General features: G+C 33.8%; 1 long non-coding RNA gene across 3 annotated transcripts in view; it reads right to left on the bottom strand.

Annotated features, from left to right (window-relative positions):
* LOC102164767 overlaps window positions 434–15757 on the bottom strand; it is a 441908-nt gene continuing 426584 nt past the window's right edge. For all 3 annotated transcript variants that reach the window (XR_002336025.1, XR_002336023.1, XR_002336021.1), the window contains 2 exons: window positions 1910–2116; window positions 434–989 (listed from right to left, as the gene is read on the bottom strand). This is a non-coding gene — a long non-coding RNA (uncharacterized LOC102164767). The remainder of the gene's footprint in view (window positions 990–1909; window positions 2117–15757) is intronic.

The raw sequence follows: 15757 nt of genomic DNA, 5'->3' as shown, positions 1-15757 counted from the left end.
TGACAAGTAAATGATTTAGGGCTGGAGACTTTCCCAGAGTTAATAAACTTATAATTTTGTTCTGAGTTTCATTTGACAAATGTATCTATATAATTGTCCTTTTAATCCCTTTAGGATAAGTAGGTACTCTCCTCTAATTAATTAATTCAGTTATTCAGTTCATAAAGGATCTGGAAAGTCTACTATGACTTGAAGGTAAAAGACTTTATTTTTTTTTTGTTTTTGTTTTTTTTTTTTTGTCTTTTTGCTATTTCTTGGGCCGCTCCCGCGGCATATGGAGTTTCCAGGCTAGGGGTCGAATCGGAGCTGTAGCCGCCAGCCTATGCCAGAGCCACAGCAACGCGGGATCCGAGCCGTGTCTGCAACCTACACCACAGCTCACGGCAACGCCGGATCCTTAACCCACTGAGCAAGGGCAGGGATCGAACCCACAACCTCATGGTTCCTAGTCGGATTCGTTAACCACTGCTCCACGATGGGAACTCCGGTAAAAGACTTTAGAAAATTCACAAGTTATTGTAGGGCAAAGACATTTAGACACATAATTGTAGTACAGTAAGATAAAATTGAAAGAAAGCACTTAATACATAAATGGGAATGAATGGTACATATATGTAGTTTGGATAAACGTCACTGGAGCAGTTACATTTATGGGCGAGGGAGTACAGAATGGTGAAAAGAATAGTTTGTGTAGGGAATTCTAGACAGAGCAAACAACATATTCAAAGGCATTCTGGTTTCAAATAATTTAACTTGTTGAGAGAATTAAGATTAGCTGGCTATAAACGGACACTCTCTGATGACTTTAATGAAAAAATCCTCTTCTGGGTTTGTGACTTAAATGTTGGGGCTACTCATAATATTGTCCTCTGACCTTTCCTAATTAGGTTTCTATGAGTTATTTACTTCAGAGCTTTAATTAGCAGCTATCCAAATGTTGTGGTGGCTCTTTAGGACTTTCCAGCATCCTGTTGCTTAGATGAGTCAGCCTAATTTAAAGGAGATAATATGAAGACATAGAATAAAATCAGGAAATGTGAAAAAAATAAAAATTGGAAAGTGGCGAAAATTCAGCAATAACTATTGTTAGTAAGAACTCATGTCTACTTAATACTGTTATATATGGTTACATATATGTAAATATATATAGATAAATATATAAATGGTTACATATATAGATAAATATACAGATATGTTTATATATAACTTTTAGTATACAAATACATATATTTCTTTGCTCTTTCAGGTCAGATAGCTTAAAAGAAATAATATCCTGGTAACAATGTGCACACTTAGGGCCTATTTCTTGGTTGCAAATGATACTTTCCAATAAAAGGAAACAGGATCCCTTAGAGAAATGGCTGATTTTGGACTATGGAAGGAAATACATAAAGTAAGCCTGGAGAATATTGTTTTGCCCAAACTAAGGAAGTATTAAAAGAAAAACAAAAGCATATTATTGGGGTGTGTCAAAGAGCACATGAGCTAATGAAAAAAAAATTCCCAATAACCAAAGCTGGAACTATTAGGTGGTCAACAAAATAAATTATTATTGGATTATAATGTAAAGTATAAAATATGTGTCCATGAGCCCATGCTGATATAAATGATTTAATGAATTAATGAATGGGGGAGAAGAGATAAATCTTCTCTATAGAAGAATTTCAAATAATTTATTTATATTTTCTGCCCTAAAAGAAGGAAAATTTAACTTCCCACTCATAAAGTGTGGCCTATGCATAGAGACTTCCTTCCAAAGTTAAGTATAGGACTGGGGAGAAAAGAGAAACTTTACAGTGGGTCAAATTATAAACACTACTTCAAGGAGTGAGTAGTCAAGTTCAACATCAAAAGTTATAAACCATGTTGATACATGTACTCTTGATACAGAATGAAAATGGCACTTTACCTTTGTGTTCTTCTCTAAAATCCAACTCTAATCAGGAGAAAAGTATCAGACTAGTCCCATTTGAGGTGGATCCTACAATATACCTGCCCAGTACTCCTCAGGAACTCTCAAGATCATGAAAAAAAAGTAAGTTTCAGAAAATGTCATGGGCAAGAGGAGCCCGAGGATACATGACAACTAAATTAATATGGTATTCTGGATGAGATTCTGGAATAGAAAAAAACATTTGGTAAAAATTAAGGAAGTAGGAATTAACTCTTCCTCTAATATCTATTTCTTATTGATTCTATTTTCAAATTGACCTTTATATAATTTGGTGTCAAATAATACTGGATGAATATGTTTTAAGGAGATGTTGACCAAGAGATTCTGAGTAGTTGTACACTGAAGTGAATGAGAATCAGTAAATTATGCTTTTTGTCCGGTCACATACTGTGGGATTTTGGATGAGACATTCTCTCACCTGTTTAGATCTTAATTTCTTTTGTCATCTTGAACCTTGGCTTTGCTTACCATTGGAATCATGCATATAGCAGTTCCATTGAAAAGGTCTGAGGGCCAGGTCCAGCTATAAACCATTTATATGAGGAACTGTGGAGCCCCCTGGAAAATATCTCATTACCAGGAAAAATAGAGCCCACGCATGCAAGCCTTTTGAAACTGTTTTTCAGCATCTAATGGAAACGAAGAATAGGGGGGCAAGTGGATGAACTAGTGTTATTATTCACATTATTTCTACCCTAATCTTAACTAATATGTGCCAAATATGAGAAATGTGAACTGATAGAGAGTATAGATAGTTCTTTCACTAAAATCTCTGAAGGTCAAAGCACTGCATAGAAACTCATGAATTAGCCTAGTTAGGAAAGTGAGATTCTTTCCCCACATAGGGAGAGAGCACCTAGTGTTATTTATTTTTTAACATGTGGAAGGATTTCTTTATTTATTTCTATTACTCATTGAATTTTATTACATTTATAGTTGTACAATGATTATTGCAACCAAATTTTATAGCATTTCCATCTGAAACCCCCAGGACATCCTGCCACCCCTCAACCTGTCTCATTTGGAAACCATACATTTTTCAAAGTCTGAGTCAACATCTGTTCTGCAAAGTTCACTGTGTCCTTTTTTTAGATTCCACATGTAAGTGATAGCATATGATGTTGATGTCTCTGTCTAACTTCTCTTAGCATGATAGTGTCTAGGTCCATCCATGTTGCTGCAAATACAATTATTTCTTTCCTTTTAATGACTAATATTCCATTGTGTATATGTACCACATCTTCTTGATCCACTCCTCTGTTGATGGACATTTAGGTTGTTTTCATGTCTTGGCTATCGTATATAGTGCTGCAATGAACATTGGAATACATGTATCTTTTCAGGTCATGGTTTTCTCTGGATAGATGCCTAGACGTGGGATTGCTGGATCAAATGATAGTCCTATGTTTAGTTTTCTGAGGAATCTCCATACTGTTTTCCACAGTGGTTTCACCAATTTACATTCCCACCAACAGTATACTAGGGTTCCTTTTTCTCCACACCTTCTCAAGCACTTATTGTTTGTAGACTTTTGGATGATGGCCATTCTGGCTGGTGTCAGGTGGTGCCTCAGAGTGGTTTTGATTTGAATTTCTCTAATGATGAGTGATGTTGAACATCTTTTCATGTGTTTTTTGGCCATCCATATGCCTTTGCTGGAGAATTGTCTGTTTAGATCTTCTGCCCATTTTTGGATGGCATTGTTTGTTTTTTTTGGTATTGAGCTACAGAAGGTGTTTATAAATTTTGGAGATTAATCCCTTGTCAGTCGCTTCATTTGCAAATATTTTCTGCCATTCTTTGGGTTGTCTTTTCATTTTGTTTAGGGTTTCCTTTGCTGTGCAAAAACTTTTAAGTTTAATTAGGTCCTATTTATTTTTGTTTTAATTGTCATTACTCTAGGAGGTGGATCTGAGAAGACACTGCTCCAGTTTACGTTGGAGACTGTTTGGCCTATGCTTTCCTCTAAGAGTTTTATAGTATCCAGTCTTATATTTAGGTCTTTAATCCATTTTGAGTTTATTTTTGTGATTGGTTTTAGGAAGTGTTCTAATTTCATTCTTTTCCATGTGGCTGTCCAGTTTCCCCAGTACCACTTATTTCAGGGACTATCTTTTCTCCATTGTACATTCTTACCTTCTTTGTCATAGATTAGTTGACTGCCGGTGCATGGGTTTAATTCTGGGCATTCTATCCTGTTCTACTGATCTATATTTCCGTCTTTGTGCCAGTTCCATATGGTTTGATGACCAGTTCCATATGGCTTGGTGTTTATTTTTAAGAGCTCAGAGGCCTTAACTTTCTTTGTAGGCTCCAATAGTACTAGAGTACTGAAGCATAAAAATAGTTTCCATAAAATGAAGCAAAGCATGGCACTGATTCAATGTGACTTTGGTGTGACCAGAGATGGCGTTGCAGGGACTATACAGCCACTTTTCGATATTCTTAATCCCATTGTGTTTGCCCAGATGAACAGGTTTGGAGAAGGGTGGGGCGTTTCCATGTGTTTGAGACAAATGTGAAACGAATAAAATGGATTCTGATATCCTACAATTGTTAACAAAGCTAGATGCAGGGAAATAATATTTACTATTACCACGCTTGAACAATTGGAAATTGAGAAACAGAAAATAGGAGATTTCCAAATAATCACACGGATTGATATTTGATAAAAGTTGAAGTTCACGCTCTAATGTCAGATAAACTGGAGTTACTCTCAAAGAAGAGCAATATGCTCTCTGATCTTAAGCTCTCAATTTTTTCTCTCTCTTATCTTCTGGGAAGATCCAAGAATATTTCTCAATGGAACATAAGTGTACTCCAAACTCCAAATGGAAAAATTCCCAGCTAAATGATGGCTAAGATTCTGCCTACCTGTAAATATTTATTGGATCTAAGTGATGAAGGAGGTTTATTTTAGGAACATTGATTTTGACTCTAGAGATTGAGGAAGTGAGATAAAAAAACAAATCCTTAGGAGTAGCTGAAATTATAGCTTGGCTGCGTGGCGAAGGTCACACTACTTTTCCATCTTCAAACTAATAATATAGAAATAGGAGTTCCCGTTGTGGCGCAGTGGTTAACGAATCCGACTAGGAACCATGAGGTTGTGGGTTCGATCCCTGCCCTTGCTCAGTGGGTTAACGATCCGGCGTTGCCATGAGCTGCGGGGTAGGTTGCAGACGCGGCTTGGATCCCGCATTGCTGTGGCTCTAGAGTAGGCCGGAGGCTACAGCTCCAATTCGACCCCTAGCCTGGGAACCTCCATATGCCACGGGAACAGCCCAAGAAATAGCAAAAAGACAAAAAAAAAATAATAATAATAATATAGAAATATTAATATTCTAAACCTTAGGCTCCCTGCCAAGTCTCTTTATCCCAAGTTTCCCAAGTTAACTATTTACACATCAACCACACACACACACACACACACACACACACAAACTTCCTTGTCTGATATCCTTCAGTATAAAACCAAGATTAAAAAGAATTCTAAGAGAAACAGGAAAATCCAGCTGTTTCTACTGTAGGCAACCTACTTCATTTATTCCACTTCTAAAAGCACCAGGAGAAAAAGGCATTGAAGTAGTTCAGTGTAGAAGTAAGAGAGAATGAGTATTTTGCAAATGAATTGCAGGAAGTCCAGGAGAAAAGAGAAAGGAGTGATAAGATAGCAAAGTCTCACAAGGCACTTCAAATGTAAGCCCCTGATAAAAGAAAAAAATATATTCAGAAATAAGTGATAAGACCTTGGGGTTTTTTTAAAAAGGGGAATTGACAATGAACTACTTGTCAATCAATGGGTGCCACAGTCCAATCAGATGGAAAAAAAAAATTCCACTGGGCTAGAAAAAAGGAAAAAAAAATGTATTAAATTGCTACCCTCTGCAATATAAACAGAGTGAAAATAGTTAGTAGGTTTGCCATTTACATCAGTCAAGAAGATGCTAAAATCAAATGATTTATCTCTTAGTACTCAATAAAACCATTTAACGGCATTCAAGTTCCCAGTGTCCATCCAAGTGTGTGACATTTCCCATACATAGCCATATAAGAAAAGGGGTTTTGGAAAGCAAATTAATAGACTACAGTCTTTAAAACTATTACACCTGGCATCATTCTAGGTTAAAATTACTAAAAAACAAAACACACTTACACAGTTCAATGGGTGACAAAATACCATAGGGAAGGTTTGTAGGAATAGTTTCAAATATCTAAACATTAGGGTAGGGGGCCACTAGCGGAGGTTTCCTTAAGAAATACTTTCTTTGACCTCAACTTTGATATTTATATATTTTGCAAGCTGGATAAGTACTGAAGAGTCAATATTTCAGTATATTACATGAGCAATTCTTAGAGGTAATATAATGTACCCCGTTTACATAAAATTTACCTTTTTAAGAAGTTATATAAGTTTAAGAGGTTTAAAGAACAGGGGCTCAGGCTTTTATGATTAATTCTTCCAAATTCATACTCATGTTCACTTAGCACCCTTGCAAATCCTTGCAAGCATAGTGAATTTATTTTTTTCTTTGCACAGTTTAGCTGTGTTCTAAGTCCAAAAGTTTGCAAAAAGTCTTTTAAAAAAAATAAGAAAATTTAATCTGAAGAGTAAGTCTGTCATTGAAAATCCAAATTAAGATATTCAGACTTTGGTTTCAGGGGAAAATAAAAATATATTTTTCATTTGTACCTCTAAAGGCTTAAGTTTAGTAAGATATTTCCCTTAAAGGCAATTAGCTAACCAAGATAATTACTTCACCTGACATGTATAAAAAATTATTGATTTGCCTAGTCCATAATTTTGAATTGTGCTCCATTTAAAAAATGAGCCTTTATCTGGCACCTCTGCACAGTCAATTAATGTAAATTATCTTCTTTGTTCTGGCACCTTTCATCTTACAGTATTTGTTTACCTATAGGATTTTCTAAGAATCAGGCAACTTCTGCTGTTTACATAAATAAAGAATAGAAAGAGATTCCATGTCATAAAATCAGTACCTAAATAGATCTAAGTGATCATATATGTATGTGTGTGTGTGTGATTGAAAAGGAGTTTTGTCATGTCCAGTGAATATACTTTTCAGTATCTAAATTTTTGAGATATCACATTCTTAGTTATTTTTATTTTGAACATTCAACATTTTCCCTTTAAAAATAACTATCATATGATTAGTTTTGATTAAAACTTAAATTTAAGAGCAGAAACCATTAAATTTCCTAGAAAAAAACAATAGGGAAAAGTTCTTTGACATTGTATTGGCAACAATTTATGGATATGACAACAAAATTACAGGCAACAAAAGCAAAAATAGTCAAGCGCAACCAAATCAAATTAAAAAGCTTAGACACAGCAACAGAAACCATCAACAAAATGAAAAGGCAACCTACTGAATGAAAGAAAAAACTGTAAATCATGTATCTGATAACAAGTTAGTATCCAAAATATATGTGGAACTAATAACAACCCAATAGAAAAAAATCCATTTTTAATATAAGCAAAGGACCCAAACATTTTTCCAAAGATGACAGACAAATGACTAATTAGGTTCATGAAAAGGTGCTAAACATTGCTAATCATCTGGGGAATGCAAATCATAATCATTAGATATCACCTCATACCTGTTAGAGTGGCTATTACTGAAAAGACAAGAAATAAGTTTTGGTACAGATGTGGAGAGAGGGGAACCATTATGCACTGTTGGTGGAATGTAACAGCCAACAGTACAGCCAATATTGGAAAACAATTATAGAGGTTCCTTGAAGAATTAAAAATAGAATTATCAGATGATCTAGCAATTCTCCTCAGTATTTACCCTAAGAAAACAAAATCACTATCTTGAAAAGATATTTGCACTCCATTATTCATTGTAGCATTATTTACAGTAGCCAAGATATGAGACAACCTAAGTGTTTGTCCACTGATGAATGAAAATAAAGTAAATATACATTTATACAAAAATGGTAACTATGAAAAGTTATGGGTCCGTTAAGTTGACTGTGGTAATTATTTCGCAATGCACAGGGATATTAAACCGTCATATCACATACCTTAAATATATTTTTATTTTTCAATTATATCTCAATAAATCAGGAAAAACTAAAACAAAAATAACTATCATTATAGTTAAAAGAATATTTTGTATTCTCTTTTTGAGTCATAACACTCAAAGTTTTGAGTGTTTGTAAAATCTATTAGGAGAATAGACAGTTAGGTTCTTTTTAAAATACAGAATTTTTGGAGAACCCTTTGTGGCTCAGCAGTAACGAACCCAACTAGTATTCATGAGGATCAGGTTTGATCCCTGGCCTCACTCAGTGGGTTAAGGATCCAGCTTTGCCATGAGCTGTGGTGTAGGTCACAGACACGGCTGTGGCTGTGGTGTAAGCCAGCGGCTACAGCTCCGATTAGACCTCTATCCTGGGAACTTCCATGTGCCATAGGTATGGTACTGGAAAAAAAAAAAAAGAAATTAATATAATGAATAAATGTATTTAATGAATATTGATCGCAAAGTAAATCTGTATAAACCACTCTTTTTTCCATCAAGTATAAAATTGGAAATTATGCGTAGCTGTTAGAAAAGGCTAAGTTACAGAAATTTGACTGATGATGAGTTAAAATGTTTAGACACTCATTTTTTTCTCAGTAATCTGGTTTTGCTGAGCAGTTTTCCCACGATTCAATATGGACAAGACACTGAACTGGCATCTGCATGACTTGTGTGGCTTTTACACAGTGTAACAAAGGGCTTTTAAACTCCATTTAAGAAATAAAGGGGTGGGGGAGGCATTGATATAGGTAGATTTATTTTTATTATAGTATATCAGAATCTTTCCAAGAAGCCCTGCTCTTCCAGTGGACATGCCCCATCATGCTACTGGCAAAAACAATCACTTGTAAGGCCAGGGTAGCTTTAACAGCAGAATATTTAATTTCTTCAGCCCCTATAGTGGAGGTTGTCATGAGGAAAGGGCAATACAGATAAATATTATTTGCCAAACCAATAGTGCTTTGTGGTACCATGCTTCTTAAACTGTGGTTAATGGAACTTTTGATTTGGAAACAACTGATATAGCAGAAAGAAATGTATATTCAGCTAACTGCACTTCTTTCCTTCTAGGCACATATTTAAACAGCATTTTCCAGTTGGACTGAATTTTAGCTAAAGAAATGTAGGTTTAAGTGATATACACTATTACATGGCATGGCCTTAAAATCTTCCATGCTCTTATTTTCCCTTTTATGTTGACTCTGGGATCAGAGGATGAAGATTGTAGGATTGCAAGACGAAGGAAACTTGGACTCTCTATTACCTACCCAGTGTAGAACTGTCCAGAAGATTGACTATGCTATGAACATCCATACTAGTTATGATTTCACTGTGATACAAACTTTTGATAAACTTTTCCCATAGTTTCAAGGTGGCTTGTAATTTTCTTTTCCACATAACAAACCTTTCTCTTTTTTTTGCCTCGACTTTAATCCTATTTACTTTCTGATGTCCCCTACTACTAGGTTGGGTGGTCCTCAGTGCTTCCACATTGTACTTTTTTGTCACCCATCATTCTAACAATTTATTTCATGTTTTTGTTTCTCCTAAAATCCCATGAGGAGAGGTTTTGTTCATCTTGTTTTATCATCTTCTTGTAGCAAAGGGATTAGTTTAATACCAAAAAAAACCAAAAAAACAAAAACAAACCACAAGTGTTTACTCTAAGACATCCTAAATCCATATTTATGAAGACTGAAATATGTTCAATGCTTGAAAGGAGAGTGAGGAGAATTAGAATAAGTAAAATCTTAGGGGTAAGAATAAATAGATAACTGCAAAGAAAGGAGAAGAATGTTTGTCAGCTTTAGGAAGAATATATCCATGAAGGAGTAGAAAGTGTGGTATAAAAAGACTGTAGTGAGAATAAGAACGTGGAGAATTCATTAACATGTTTATTTTGTTTTCTCTACTTTAATATCCCATGAGCAAACAAATATCAGCAGAATGGTCAATGTCCATGACTCCTGCAGAGAATGAGAGGTTCAATTTATGAATACCAAAGTTCTCTCTTGCCCTCTTTACTTAATTCTGAGAACACTATACCTTCTAGATACACTAATTCCATTTGGAAGTAAATCTAACATTTACTTTTCATTGTTAGATTAGGTATCACCTCCCCTATTATTTTAATTAATATTAGGTAAAAATATGACATATTTCTTTATCTCTGATTATTTAGTAGTCAACTTTAGGAAGAAAAGTACTTTATAAGGATGCTCAGTTTTAACATCTTAACAGTACTCACAATTTGTGCAGAAGCTAGGGGCCTTTTTTTGTAGTGACCACAAAGGTACGGTAATCAAAATAGTATGCTATTGGCACAAAAACAAACATATATAGATCAATGAAACATAATAGAGTGCCTAGAAATAAACCCAGACACTTACAATCAATTAACCTATGACAAAGGAGGCAAGACTATACAATGGAAAAACAAAAAACAAAAAACAGTCACTATCCATAAGTGGTGCTAGAAAAACTGGACAGCTACATGTAAAAGAATGTCTCTAACTCCACATACAAAAGTAAACTCAAAATGGATTAAAGACCTAAATGTAACACTGGAAACCATAAAACTCCTAGGATAAAAAATAGACAAATCACTCTCTGACATAAATTGTAGCAGTATTTTTTTTGGATTTGTCTTCTACAGTAATAGAAACAAAAGCAAAAATAAACAAATGGCAGCTAATTAAACTTAAATTTTCTTTTGAGCAGCAAAGAAAATCATCGACAAAACAAAAGGTCAACCTACTGAATGGGAGAAGGTATTTAAAAATGATATTACTGATAAGGTGTTAATATTTAACATAAACAACTCTTACAATTCTACATCAAAGAACCCAAGAACTTGGAGTTCCCACTGTGGAACAATGGGTTAAAAATATGACTGAGGCAGCTTGAGTTGCTCCAGAAATATGGATTTGATCCCTGGCCCAGCTCAGTGGATTAAAGGATCCAGAACTGTTGCAGCTGCAAAAGAGATTGCAGCCACGTCCTAGATTCAATCCCTGGCCCATGAACATGCATATGCTGTGGGAATGGCCATAAAAAAAAATTGCTTTTAAATGCCTACTTTGTAATAATTCTGAAAGCAATGTAGTAGATGAAGATAGAACACTTAACTGATATTTAATTGTAGCATATTTACTAGATTGATTTTAAATCATTGTCAGAAACACGAGAAAACAAATTAAGTAACTTCAGTTAATAGCCTGTCCTATTAAAAGCATATTTATAATTATTCCATACTTTTAATTCTTTATAGCCATCACTATAAGCTTTCATAGTACAGTCATTTGGAAGTGACAATTCTGGGATCATTAACCACAGTCAAAGAATTTTGAAAATATTTGCTAAACTATATTGTAGGCCAGATTTCTCCAGGGCTCAAGAGCTAGTTCTAAAACCTGCTCATGTTTGGTTAACTACAAACCTCACAATGCCATTATATGCTTATGACTTTCTCGATCTTATATTCAATGATAACTGATTTTAGATGTAAGACTCTTGGAGAACAACTGAGGTTATATTTTGGTAAAAGGAATTCTAAATTAGAAATCTGAAGGTCAAGGCTTGATCTGGTCTGGCACTAATTGCCTAAATTTATAAATTTATTTATTTTAACACCTTTTATGAGTCAAATAATTATGGAGCGATTAACCAGATGATCTCTGATTTCTCTTCCATAAATTCTAGGATGCTTGGATGCTTCCTAAACATGCAAAGACTCCTGTAGTCTATCCATTTTTGAAGTCTAACTGATTTACTTTGAAAATTCTGTGTTAAAAAGAGATGGCACTAAAGGACATTATTTAGAATAAGGCTTTAATGTAAGACCTTAGAATTCTAGAGGTATTTTAAGCATTCATATAGTTTTTAGAAGTGTGTGACAGAGAGATCACATGTGCATTTTAGACCATGAGCACATGTTTTGATTACAGATTTATAGGCTGATCTCTTGTCTTAATTTGTATAGCATACCGCTGGTCACATAATAGGTGCTCAATATATATTCATGAATTGAACTTTACCATTTCTCAGTTAACTCAGCATCTACAATTAGCTTTTATGTAAGGCATCTTTGAAAGGAATGAGGTTACTTAATTGTTAAACTACTGCTTATCAGGAACTCAGTAGGTGTTCAGTAGCTCTATTGCAATGATGGATGATGCCTATTTTTATGCAAGACTTGGCTTTATGTGGCTATTTGTCATTGCTTTTGATAATACCTCTTTTGCATAATATCTCAGGGCTTAGAGATCAGGGTTCTTATTTTATAAAATGTTCCCCTTTAGTTGCAAAGATGTTCTATGAAATTTACAGCCCTTTTGAGCTTCTACAGTATGGTCATCCTAAAATAAATATTGTCTACAACTAGGGTAAACATGTTAAAAAGCAGTATGAAAGCAAGTATCAATAATTTTATCTTAACCTGTATTTAACTATAGCAATGCATCCCTTATTATATCAAAACCCTGTCTTGTTGAGCTAAGCTAAATGACATACATCTAACATTTTCCTGTGGCTAATTGTTTTAAAATGCCTTTTTATATGCTATAAACTGCTTGAAACAGATTAAATATTTTAGTTAAGTAATTATATTATTGTGTTGGGAATATAGGGACAAAACATAACCTGGTGATTTTTGTTAAATATAAAGTTGTAATGGGATATTAACTAGGACACATACATATGCATTTATGAATAAACTAAATAGATAAAATGTCCACTTCAGTGTATGACCATCACTATGACTCTTCAATATCATTAGAATTCATTAATTATGAGTGTGTAGTATTACCTCAAATTAAAATGTTTTAAAGGACCTGTAAATTATTTCATAACATCTTTACAAACTTTGTTTACTCTCGTTTATTTATTGATTTAAGACTTGAATACAGAGTACATAGGTAAAGATTTAAAAATCAATGCCTAGAATTTTTCTCCTATTGTGTAATCTAAACATCTCAATGAACAACTGAAGAAAGCATAAATAATGCTAGCTACTACAATCAAGACTTCTAAGAAATAAGCTGCTGAGAATTCAAACACTAATGAAGTAAACTTAATAGGGGACAGAGAATGGTAAGAACAAAGGAGGCTCATTCTTCCCTTTGCACTCTTTGTCAATCCTCCTTGGGTTTGCTACTGTAAAAGACTAGAAGCTCAATCATTTGACAAGTGATGTGTAGATAACCAGAGGTAATTTGTTATTCATTCTTGTTGTTTACATTAATGACCTAATGTAATGATTCTAAGCTCTTTACAATTCACAAAATCAGAAAATTCCAAATTTACTAAACAGTTCCAGACTCAGCAAACTCTATGCGAATGAATTATTTTACTTGTGCATCTACTATGTTATAGGCATATTCTAGGGATTGTGGATATATCTTGGGACAACATAGATATGGTCTCTGTTTTCCTTCTAGCCTATAGTCCAAGAGAAATAGAGGCTTAAACCAGTAACTCCAAATTGACAACCATGCTGAAAGAGAAACATATCCTCTTCAGAAAACTGTCAAAAGCATTTGCTAAAGGATTTTTGTTAAGATTTAGAGACAGGACAAGAACTCAAGAGCTGCTTGGATGACTAGAAGCTCAAATATATTTATTCATGTTTGATTTATTATTAGGAAGTGCCACAGTTCAGATACCAAAAAAGAAACAAAGGTGTCAGTGTAATAAACTGAAACAGAGGAAAAAAGCTTTCCTTACAGCTTTAAGATAGAAATTAAATTATAAGTCTTTGTAGGGTAAAAGTGAGTAGGACTTTTAAAATATATGTCTATTATGGGAATTTCAAAGTATAGAGCTGGTTAAAATAATGTTGAGTTTTTCTATAAATAACTGAAATCTTAAGTTCATTGGAGAGATCTTTAATTTTTTTTTTTTGGACTTGGGTCATTAGAGATTTATTCTATGTATTATATCTGCATATCTTGTTTTGGAAATAAACACATTAATTGATGATTACCAAACTATACTGACCATATATTTTTTCTTCTCATATATTTACAAAAGCTCTGTAGAGGATTAGACTTATCATCATTATTTAAAGTCAATTAGCATTTAAGGATTTCCAGGTGGTACAGTAAAATATTAAATGTATTTGAGGATAATGACAATAGTTTATATCAAAATATCTGCCTCTTAGCATTTTGTTTAAGATTGTATACTGCATCAGTAGCAAACCAAATGCACTGCCTGATGATGACAAAATATCTACATGATTCAGTTTTGCTATTGGTAGTACTTATCAAAGAATGCAGTTTACAAAAAAAACTAGTGAGACTACTTCCAAAAAAAAAAAGAGCCTGAAAATATGCTTTAAAAATATCTTTTAGAATTTAACTAAAAATAATAGTTGCTGTACATGACATATCACATTGATACATATTCAACTCACTGTATTTAAAAGATTTTCAATTTGCTCCTTATTTTTCACAATTTCTGTTTTATATTCTGATTCTAATCTGCATGGAGGGCAAATGCCAGCATCATATTATATTAAAATTAAAGACAATCATAGAGTCCTAATGAAGGGAAAACCATGAATGTTTACACGCTATTATAAAAACTGTATTATGTAAGAGAAGGAACTAGAGTAAAAATGAAGTTTCAGATTAGAGACTTATAACCTGTTCATAATATAGAAAAGACAGCCACACACTGACTGGGGTATAAAAGGAAATATATTACTGTAGATGTTTTAATTTAAAATGGAATTAGATTGTTATAAGTTGGGAAGGGAAAATAAAGTATGAAATAGAAATCTTTCTTTTGCTGAACTCAAATAGGAATTACAGGGCAATTTCAGATAAGAGGATTTCCTATTTTATTCAACTTGAGGTCATTTTTATACACTTTGTGTTTCTTTTTTTCCTTCTTCTATTCTTCTGTATTTACTAAGAGAAGGTCAGAAGTGTATCTGGAGTGTTATGCAGCCATCCATTTATCTTAAAGAACCAATCTTCAGTAGTGTTAAAACCCCTTTTACGCCATCTGTGAGACATTTTCTTGCCTTTCCTCTCCTTGTCTGCTGTTGTGTGTATGCATCCAAATAACAGATGGTTTATTTCTGCCAACTCCTCCATGAGCCACAGCAGGCTGTGACCGGTCAATAGACATAGTATTTTTTTTTCTTCTGACTTTCAAAGTACACATGTATTCTTTTCATTATTACCAGGATGATTCAACTATTAAAGAGTATTTCCTGACCTAGGTTCAAATAATTTATTGTATTATGTGGGTAATATAAAATATGATATTTTGTTATTGCTGGAATTTTTTTACTGTTCAGTAATGAAATATTGCAGAAAAAAGAAATTCCTATTAGAATTCACTATCTTGAAGTAATTGAATTAAAGAACTAGATAATAAATGGATCTGTAGATGACAGAAAAGGTAAAGAAAAACAAAATTTTGTAGAGTAGAACACTTTACCTACAAAACATAAAAAATAAAAATTGAAATTTCATTAAAAAAAAGCACACTCAAATAATATTCAGGAGATAGCATCATCTGGCCATTAGGTGTTATTTACTGGCTTCTGTAAGGTATGTTTTCTAAAGAAATATTATTTCAGGAGTTCTTGGCATGACTCAGCAGAAATGAATCTAAGTAGTATCAATGAGGATGCAGGTTCAACACCTGGTCTCATTCAGTGGGTTAAGGATCTGGCATTGCCATGAGCTGTGGTATAGGTCAAAGATATGGCTCGGCTCCTGTGTTGCTGTGGCAC

Source organism: Sus scrofa, chromosome 1 (assembly GCF_000003025.6).
Source record: "Sus scrofa isolate TJ Tabasco breed Duroc chromosome 1, Sscrofa11.1, whole genome shotgun sequence".
Taxonomy (NCBI): domain Eukaryota; kingdom Metazoa; phylum Chordata; class Mammalia; order Artiodactyla; family Suidae; genus Sus; species Sus scrofa.
The sequence above is the reverse complement of the archived record's forward strand: the minus strand, read 5'-3'. Positions and strand labels throughout refer to the sequence as shown.